The sequence below is a fragment of the Camellia sinensis genome, chromosome 11, assembly GCF_055761805.1.
Source record: "Camellia sinensis isolate YWXY chromosome 11, ASM5576180v1, whole genome shotgun sequence".
NCBI lineage: Eukaryota > Viridiplantae > Streptophyta > Magnoliopsida > Ericales > Theaceae > Camellia > Camellia sinensis.
The window spans coordinates 112,857,374-112,867,318 of NC_138971.1; the positions used below are offsets into that span (position 1 = coordinate 112,857,374).

At 31.7% G+C, this 9,945-nt stretch overlaps 1 long non-coding RNA gene across 1 annotated transcript; it reads left to right on the forward strand.

Annotated features, from left to right (window-relative positions):
- Positions 1-6,090: 6,090 nt before the first annotated feature.
- On the forward strand, positions 6,091-7,889 carry LOC114273653 (uncharacterized). Its single transcript, XR_014345338.1, has 3 exons — positions 6,091-6,192; positions 7,575-7,659; positions 7,773-7,889. It is a non-coding gene; the product is annotated as an uncharacterized LOC114273653 (long non-coding RNA).
- Positions 7,890-9,945: the final 2,056 nt, after the last annotated feature.

Sequence of the window (9,945 nt, forward strand, 5' to 3'; positions counted from 1 at the left end):
TAATAATAATAAATAAAAAAACTTAGAAAAATAAAGTCAAAATTCTGTACTATGAATTATTGGGCCATGTGATAGACCTGCCCTATAGTTATAGGGCACTGCAATTGGTAGGGGACGCATGGATCTACGAGGGATTGTCTCTCTCTCTCCAGAGCACTCTGATGTCTACCATGTTACACATGCTAACAAAATTTTTAATTGTCTCTCTCTCTCTCCCCCTCTCTGTCTCTCTCCAGAACACTCTCATGTCTACCATGTGACACATGCTAACAAAAATTTTATAGGGAGATCGCTTCCCGCCGGTTTACACAGTAAACTTAGGCCTCGGAATAAGTTATTTTAATAATTTTTTAATTTTTTTATTAAAATATAAAATAAAAAAATTTATATATTTGGGATAATTTTTTGAATTTTTACAAAAAAATAGAAAAAAATAGAATTTTTGACTTTTTGATATAAGTTATAGGTTTTTTGACTTTTTTTAGTGACTTTTTGACTAAAATGTTTACTTGTCGAACGAGGCCTTAGACCATCTCCAACGCTTCACCAAACCGGTCATCAAATTTGAAATTTGGTAAAAAAAATACTGTTTGAAGCTCCAACGGTTTCACCAAATTAATATCAAATCGAGAATTCACCAAACGTTTCACCAAAATGAGGACAGACTCCGCATTTCACCAAAACACTGTGCATGACCGTTGGGGGAGACGAACCGGTCGACCTGCCAGTTGACCAGCCGGTTGACCAACCGGTCGACCACCAAAAGGTTCAAACAGTTAAAAAAAATATAAAATAAAAAATTTCCTTATTGGTCGACCGGCAGGGTTCAAACAGTTCAAAAAAATTGGTTCAAACAGTTCAAAAAAAAATCTACCGGTCAACCAACCGGTTGTCCCCGAGCAAATTTGATAAAAAGTGAAGCGTTGGAGCCAGTGGTATCAAATTGAGGAAAGAATCATTTTTTTATCAAATTTGATGACAAAAGAAATTCAGGGTTAGAGATGCTCTTAGAGTGTATTGTTGAGTAGGTGGCATTTATTGTGGATTTTATTTTAATAATTTGAATCATTTAATATATAGAGTTTATTGAATATTTTATATTTATAAAAAATTACGTGGATTGAATATCGGTAGTCTCTTCATTAGAATACATTTTTATTAATAATTTATTTTTTTAATTATATTTACCATTGAAAAAAATATGTTCCGATTAAGGAGCCATCGATATCCGATTAACGTGATTTTTTGCAAGTATAGTAATCGACGAGCTCTACACATTGTGTAGTTCGGATTATAAGAATGGAACTCGTAGTGAGCCTCACAGGCAGTGGCGGAGCTAAGAAATTAAGAAATTAAATCAGATAGGGCACTTATTAATTGTAACATTGAAAATTTTTACAAAAATATTTCACATAAATTTTTATAAGTGCCTTCAAGAAATATATATATATATTATTTGTAATTAGTATATCATGGACAATATAAAAAAAAAAAGTCATGGATATAAGTTTGAAAATAAATTATATAATGATAAAGTAATAAAAATTCAATATAATAGTAATACCACGTTATCATTGACATATAATATCACCAACCAATAGTAAAGAAACACATAGAGGATGAATCGCACATGTCACCCCACATGTCAAATATAAGTAACAATTTAATAAATTCTAAATTTTCATTAAGATTAATTATAATTGTATGTCAATAATGATAGACATCACCATTGTATTGAAATTTTCATAGATAATAATATAAACTTATAGTAATATCTTTATTTTCAATATAAAAAAAAACAACCATTATTATTCTCATAATTTTAAAAATGTCATTGATATTTTACTCAAAATAATATTTTACAATTTTTTTATTTAAAATATTTTCTTTATGTTTGCAAAAACAAAATAATAATAATTCCAAAACCTGGAGGGGGCAAGTGACCCCTCTCGACTAGCTGCGGCTCCGCCACAGCTCACAGACCCAACAATATACTCCAATCTACTATATAAACTGGAGAGAAGCCTTTCTCTTTTTATATATACGATAAATTACAAGCCTTTCTCTTTTTATATATAGGATACATTACAAATTTATTTTTGATATTTATTTAAAATACGAATTATATCACGCCTCTTAAATTTTTAATTTTATAGCAAATGATTTATTTTATTAATAAATTAATAAATTAATTAATAATTTTTAATGATATAAAAAATATTTTAATTAATAAATCAAATAATTTTATTATTATATAAGAGTTCAATTATAAATTTTACTTTTTAATTAATTTTATTAAATAAAAAATTCTGACAACAGAATATTTATAATCTTTTAAATCATAAGAGTGATTCCTTATTTAAACAAATTACCTTATATCAATACAAACTCTTCACATCACATTAATCATGCCCTTGTGTTTTTGGCTTATTTATTTATTATTTAAATAACACTACAGGAAAAGTGGGTTTATGAGACGGAACTATTTGCGACGGTACACTTGCCGTCTCAAAAAAGCAGAGTATTTGCGACTGCACCATTTGCCGTCTCAAAAAAGCAGAGTATTTGCGACGGTATTTTTTGCCGTCGCAAAAAAGCAGAGCATTTGCGACGGCACCATTTGCCGTCTCAAAAAATGAGAGTATTTGCGACGGCAGAAAATACCGTTGCAAATACTCTCATTTTTTGAGACGGTAAATTGTGCCGTCGCAAATGTTCTGCTTTTTTGAGACGGCATTTTCTGCCGTCGCAAAAAGTGACTTTTGTGTTTTTTTTTTTTTGTTTTTAGTGAATATTTTTAAATTTTTAAATATTTTTTTTAGATACACCTTACTTAGATGTATCTAAAAAAAAATTATGAAAAATATTTTTAAAAATTAATAAATATATAAAAATACAAAAAAAAATGTATTGAATTATTGTATTTTTGGTGTTTAGTGAATTTTTAAAATATTTTTTTTTACAATTTTTAAAATTTTTAGGTGTATTTATATTAGGTGTGTCTAAAAATTAAAAAAAATACTTAAAATATTAAAAAAATTCAGTAAAAACAATATAACATGGAAAACAAGAAAGTATAATTTTCTCAAAAGAGTTTTTGGAAAACTCTAACCTAGCATAGTGATTGTGGTTTTGAGACAGCTTCATATATATATAGTCACAAAATGGTTTGAATAAATTCTAGTACTTTTTTCTGTCGCAAAAAAAATTAAAAAAAACAATATCGTCTTACTCTTTTGATATAACATTTCTCTTTTCATTCATTTTTTCATCTTCTTGTCTCTCTGTCTCTATCTCTATCTCTTATCTTTATCTTTTTCACTCATCACTCTTTTTTCTCTGTCTGTCTGTTTCTCTCTCTCATTTTCTCTCTGTGTCTCTCGTCTATCTCTCACATCTGTTTTCTCTCGCTCATCTCTATTCTCTCTATCTCTCTAATTTCTTTTCTCTCTCTCTCGCTCATCTCTTTTCGTTTTATTTCTCTCTCTTTTTGTCTATCTCTCGCTCATCTCTTTTTCTATCTCTCTCTCTCTCTCCATGTCTCTCTCTCACTCATCACTCTTCTCTCTCTCTCTGTCTATTTGTCTATTTCTCCCTCACTATGTTCGTCTTGCCCCTTCTCTTACTCTCATCTTCTCTATTTATCGAGCTCATTCTCGATTTATCGATCTACTATAAACGACGTCGCCTTACTCTTTTGAACATTTCTCTTTTCACCCATTTTTTCATCTTCCTATCTCTCTGTCTCTGTCTCTCTTCTCTTTCCCTCTCTTACTCATCACTTTTCTCTGTCTGTCTGTCTCTCTCTTTCTCTATGTGTCTCTGTCTCTCTTTTCTGTCTCTCTCTCTCTTTCTCTCACTCATCACTCTTCTCTGTCTGTTTGTCCGTCTCTCTCTTTCTCTCTGTGTCTCTGTCATTCTTCTCTTTCTCTCTCTCACTCATCACTCTTCTCTGTCTGTCTGTTTGCCCGTCTCTCTCTTTCTCTCTGTGTCTCTGTCATTCTTCTCTTTCTCTCTCTCACTCATCACTCTTCTCTGTCTGTTTGTCTCTCTCTTTTCTCTATGTCTCTCGTCCAGCTCTCTTCTCTCTATCTCTTTTATCTCTCTCTCTCTATGTCTCTCACTCATCTCTTTCTCTTACCACTCATCTCCTCTACCACTTTGACCACTACTGCAAACGCCATTTCATTACCACCACTGCTACCACGGTCGCCATTTCACCTTTACGACTACCATTATTACTACCATCGCCACCACTCCACTACCACCAATACCACTATTGCCACTACTATTACTACCATTACCTCTCTTTCACCACTGCCACTCCATCTATTCTACCACTACCACAACTTCACCTCTAATCTCCTTCGCCATCACCACCACCACCACCGTCTCTTATCCACCACCTTCACCACTACTGCCGCTTCCTCTCCTCTACCACAAAATATTACCTTTCTTCTCTTTCTCACTTATCACTCTTCTCTATCTGTCAGTCTTTGTCTCTGTCTCTTTCTCTTTTTGTCTCTCGCTCATCTCTCTTCTCTCTATCTCTCTCATCTCTCTATCTCTTTTCTCTCTCGCTCATTTATCTTCTCTCTATTTCTCTCGCTCATCTTTCTTCTCTCTTCGTTTCTCTTTTTCTATGTCTTTCTCTCGATCATCTCTTTTCGCTCTATTTCTCTCTCTCTTTGTCTATCTCTCGCTCATATCTTGTTTATCTCTATTTTTCTATGTCTCTCTCTCTATCTCTTTCTCTCTCTGTCTCCCTGTCTCTCTCTCTCTATATCTCTTTCTCTCATTGGCCACAAAAAATTAACTTTATTTTAATGGAAAATATTATCCCTACTTCTACCAAATAAAAAAATAATAATAATTTTATATTCATTAAAATAAATATGAAACAAATAAATTTTTAACCTTACTAAATGAAAAAATAAAAATAAAAATAAAAATTCATTAACTATAAAAAAATTATTTTAATAAAAAATAATTTTTTTTAGCAATGACATCCTCCGTTGTGAAAAAAAAAATCCTTTTATTATTTAAATATTCATTTGTAATGAAAATTGGAAAAAAAAAAATTCAAAATGAAAAAAATTCATAAAAAAATCAAAAAGAAAAAAATTCATTTTTTTTCCCTCTTCCAAATCTAACCGTCCATCTCTCACTCACCATCTCACTCACCTATAACAAAAGAAAAAACCCTAATCTATAATCGGCTCCCTCACTCTCTCTCTCTCTCAGTCTCACCATCACTCACTCACCATCTCACTGTCTCTCTTTCTCACTCTCTCGTTTCTGGCAGCCGATCATTCAACGTAGAAACTTTCTGCACCGATCACTCTCTTTCTCATCTCATCGCACTGTTATAAGAATTTGCACCTCAAACATGTTTTTATACTTCATAAGGATAATTTTGAATCTATCCCTACCAACATATATATATATAAATGTTATATATATGTGGAGAAATTTCAGTACAGGTTGAGTTTCAAAAAACAATTACAAATAAGAGATAAATTTTATAAATATTAACAATTTTAATTTTAATTTTTTTCATGAATCTGTAATAATTTTTTTCTCTCTATCTCTCTCATCTCTCTTCTTTCTCTTCACCTTACTCACTCTCTCTCTTCCCTCTTCTCCACCACCGCCACTCCATCTCCTCTACCAATACTACAACTTCACCACTAATCTCCTTTGCCATTACCACCACCACCACCTCTTATCCACCACATTCACTACTATTGCCGCTCCCTCTTCTCTACCACAAAAAATTAACTTTTGATTTTTAATAACAAAAAAAAATGGGTCACAAAAAAATATTTTTCATTGACCATAAAAAATTAACTTTATTTTAACAAAAAATATTTTTCATTAAAATATTACCCCTGCTTCTACCAAATAAAAAAAAAAATCATTAAAATAAAAATAAAACAAATTTCCCTACTTTTTCACTTACTCATCCGAAGGCCCGCCCAAACTTCCCCCCCCCTTTTTTTCCCTCTTTTTTTTTCATTTCCTTTTAGGCTTGTAGAGCCCTTAATTTCACAACACTTTCAAAACAGTGAGCAAACCTATCTGAGAGACAAAAGATAGAGGGTTTGAAGAGAGACTGGGGTTGAAGGGGAAGGGTTTCAATCGGCGGCGAGACTGGTTCAGCAGCGGGAAGACTAGTTCGGCGGCGAGACGGTACGCTTCTTTTGACTCTTTTTTCGACTCTCTCATTCCAGTCGGTTCCTCTATACCTCTATGTTGCCCCCACCGCCATAGCCATAGCAGCTTATTAGTGGTGGTGGTGGTTGTTTTCTGCGAGCATTGGTAATGTCGCAGAAGCGGCAGCAAGAGGACTCCAAGGGTAGTTTGGAGGGCAATGGGTCTGGTGAAAAGCTTCGCAAACATCCTTCTTTCAGAAGGTCTCTCTCTCTCTCTCTCTAATGTGCTCTCTGAATTCTATGGGGGAAAAAGGAATGAATCAAAATAGAATAAAATTAGTCCAATTTGGGGTTTAGGAAATCATTTCAAGAAGTGGATGTACTGTTGATTTTAAGAGGTTTTGAATAGGTTGGCATTAAAAAATTTGTGGGTTTTGGTTGGAGAATTGTGTGTTTCAAAACTTGTTATGTTAATGCTAGACTATTGCTTAACATTATTATTATTATTATTATTATTATTATTATTATTATTATTATTATTATTATTATTATTATTATTATTTACCTTGTAAAAATGTGTGAGGTATTTTATGAGGTATTTTATTTCTTTGATTTCTAACCCTTTGTTTGATACATAAGCCACTGGTATGAGGATGACTAAGAATTTGTAAGAGATCCTTTAGTTACTGGTCATTATAAGCAACTGATTGCTGATCAATATGAGTGTTCCATTTTTTCCCTTTCTGATATAATTAAATTCAATAATGTTTGAATTCGGGATGTTCGAATTTGGAGTTTGGTTCTTGTGTCTTGTTATGGGATGCAGAATTTGAAGATATGTTCTTCAAAGTTGAAGATGTTGTCGCTCTGGAACTTCTATTCTCGGAATGAGGTAGAGTCGCTGGAGATTTGTACTCCGAATCTCCATTCGATTAGTATTGTTTGTTTTGAGATGGGAAGGTATTCTTTCAAGCAGACCCTGACTTTGGTTCAAGGGACGAAGAGAGGCATTACAAGTACTGGAGTAAGGTTGTGAGGTCATTCGGTGGTGTCAAGCATTTTGTAGTGTAAAGTTGGTGGTTTAAAGTGAGTACCTTTGTCCCTCTTCTCTGAAATTTTACCTGACACAGACATAAATACAAGTACAGTTTGATATGCATTACATTTGAGACTAACTTGATAACAAGAAAGGGGGAAATTTGGTTTTTTCTTAGAATAATAATTTGTGACTGTTACAACTCAAATGGTTTGAGGATGAGGTTTGGTAATTATTTGGCCTATTGCTTGTTTTCATCTTCGCTCATCTTTGACTATGGCAACCCCATAGACACAATGTGATAATATTATCAACCAAGGGATTTGTAACAAAGTATGCTTTTAACTTGATTTGCTCAATTCAGATGAAAGTGTCTTTTACAGGTGGAAAATTTTGAGAAAATGTTCAGTCTATTGCAAACTGGATGAATGAGTTCCAGTCGATGAAGCTTAATATTGTTAGAATTGGGTATAGTAGTGGGCACGATCCTTCATTATGCTAATACTAAACTCTGTAATTGGTTAATGTATATCAATGTTTTGAAGATCAATGGCATAAAATTTTCATTTACATGTTTTTAGGGTGGAACAAGAGGACAATTCTGTGAAGAAAGCACTTCAAAGCCATCTTCACCAAACCTCAAGAGCTCAGGCACTAGGAAAGAGGTAATTAAACACAGAATTTGCTAGTACAATGACACGAAACCATCTTCACTAATCCTCAAAATGCACTTGAAAGTTTGGCCTTTGTAACTTGGCTTTTAGTTTCATGCAACATATATATTTTTTCTTCTCTAGCTTGTTCTTATCGTCTCTATTTTCTTACTACTCTCTCACAAACAATTCATCTTAACCAAATGCACGTGTGAAAATAAATTTTCTTTCATTCTTCATCATATTTTTCACTCTATTCAAACAGACCCTAAATAAATTATTGAAATCAGACAATAAATTTACATGTTTTCATAATTTAGGTAGCGAGCAGATTGATAGAAAAGAAAGAGAAACAATAATTCTATGGACACAGAATCACGGAACATAATGGTGAAGTGAACCTTTTCCGTGGCGTGTGTCTGATGTATATGACTATAGTATTATGTAATCCATTTTGTAATTAGTTATGTGCATTGAAAAAAAAGACAAGAAGGGCCTTAATCAAGAACTTGTTTTAACATTGTGATAATATAATATGTAAAAAATAGTTAGACAAAATGGATAAAGTCTGATTCAATTGTAATAAAAAAAAAAAACCTTAACATTTATGAATTGTCTCATATTTTATTTATCAGCAGGTTATAATTGACCAAAGCCATTGAGTACCCTTTTTCTTGGTATCTCATTGTTGAATGCTCTAGGAATCTAAATATACTAATTAATCTTGCCATGTGATTACTTCAAATTTTTGTGCCCATTTTTTTCACCAAAAGAATATTGAATTTTTGTATTAAAAATTTGTTTGATTTGAATTCTTGTGATCTTAGGATCCCTAGGTCTTCAGAGCCCATTAACTCTATATAGATGTTTGAATCATTAGGCAAGTTTTAGATAAATTGATATAAGTAATTGAAGCATTAAATTGAAGGGTTATCTTTCCCAAGTGATTGATACCTCAAATTTTATTGCAGACCACAAAAGTAAAAATGGTTAAATATATTGTCTGTCCTTAAAATATGCCTTATATTTCATTTTGGTTTATAATATTTCAATTATGTCAATTTAATTGATCTAAACGGTTCCAACTCTGTTTCTATCCAAATTTTATCTAAATTTCAACCAAAGTACCTCTTTTCGGTCATAAAATTTGAAAGGAGGTGTTTGGAACATTTAAATGATGTCTTTCATTACATTTTTTTTTTTTTTGTGTGCTGAATTCTTTAACTTCTCATAAATTAAATTTGTTCTTCTTATGTATACTCTAGTTCTTTTCCGGTTTGTGAGATTGTATGTTGGAAACTTGGAATATACATTTGAATTTATCATAATTGATTAACTTGTATATAACATTTTTTTGTTCCTCTAGCATGATGAACTTGAATCAGAGATGACAGAATTGAGACAAGAAAATGCAAGATTAAAGATGATGTCAGAGCAAATAGAGAAGGATTAGCATGATGAATTTTTGTTTTTGTTATTTACGAAGAATGATGAGAAAAATATTTAATTTTGATTTATGTTATTTTGAATTATGAACAAAATCATGTATTTAAACATTATATATGATTATGGAACATTATGTAGTGGAATAGTTTTGTTGATGTGTAATTATGAATGGAAGAGTATTTTATTATGGAGAAATTGTTATTTTTATATATGAATTTTTATATTATTATGGAGAAATTTTAATATTTTTAATAATTTTATCAGAGATTTTTTTTTTTGTGACGGCACTATACTGTCGCAAAAAATAGAAAATTTTAATATTTTTATTGATTTTGTCATAGGTTTTACCTTTTGCGACGGTACTAAACTGTCGCAAAAAATAGAAATTTAATTATTTAAAATAGAAATTTTATTATTTTTTTAATATTTTTTGCGACGGTAGTATACTGTCGCAAAAAAATAGAAATTTTTATATTTTTAATATTTTTTGCGACGGCATCACACCGTCACAAAAGCAATGTTTTTGTCGTTACAAAAAAAGACTATTAGCGACGGTAATTTTTGCCGTCTCAAATAACATTTTTAGCGACGGTAAAATAGTGCCGTCGCAAAAAGTCAAAGAAATTTCAAATATTATTAGCGACTGCAAAGTGCC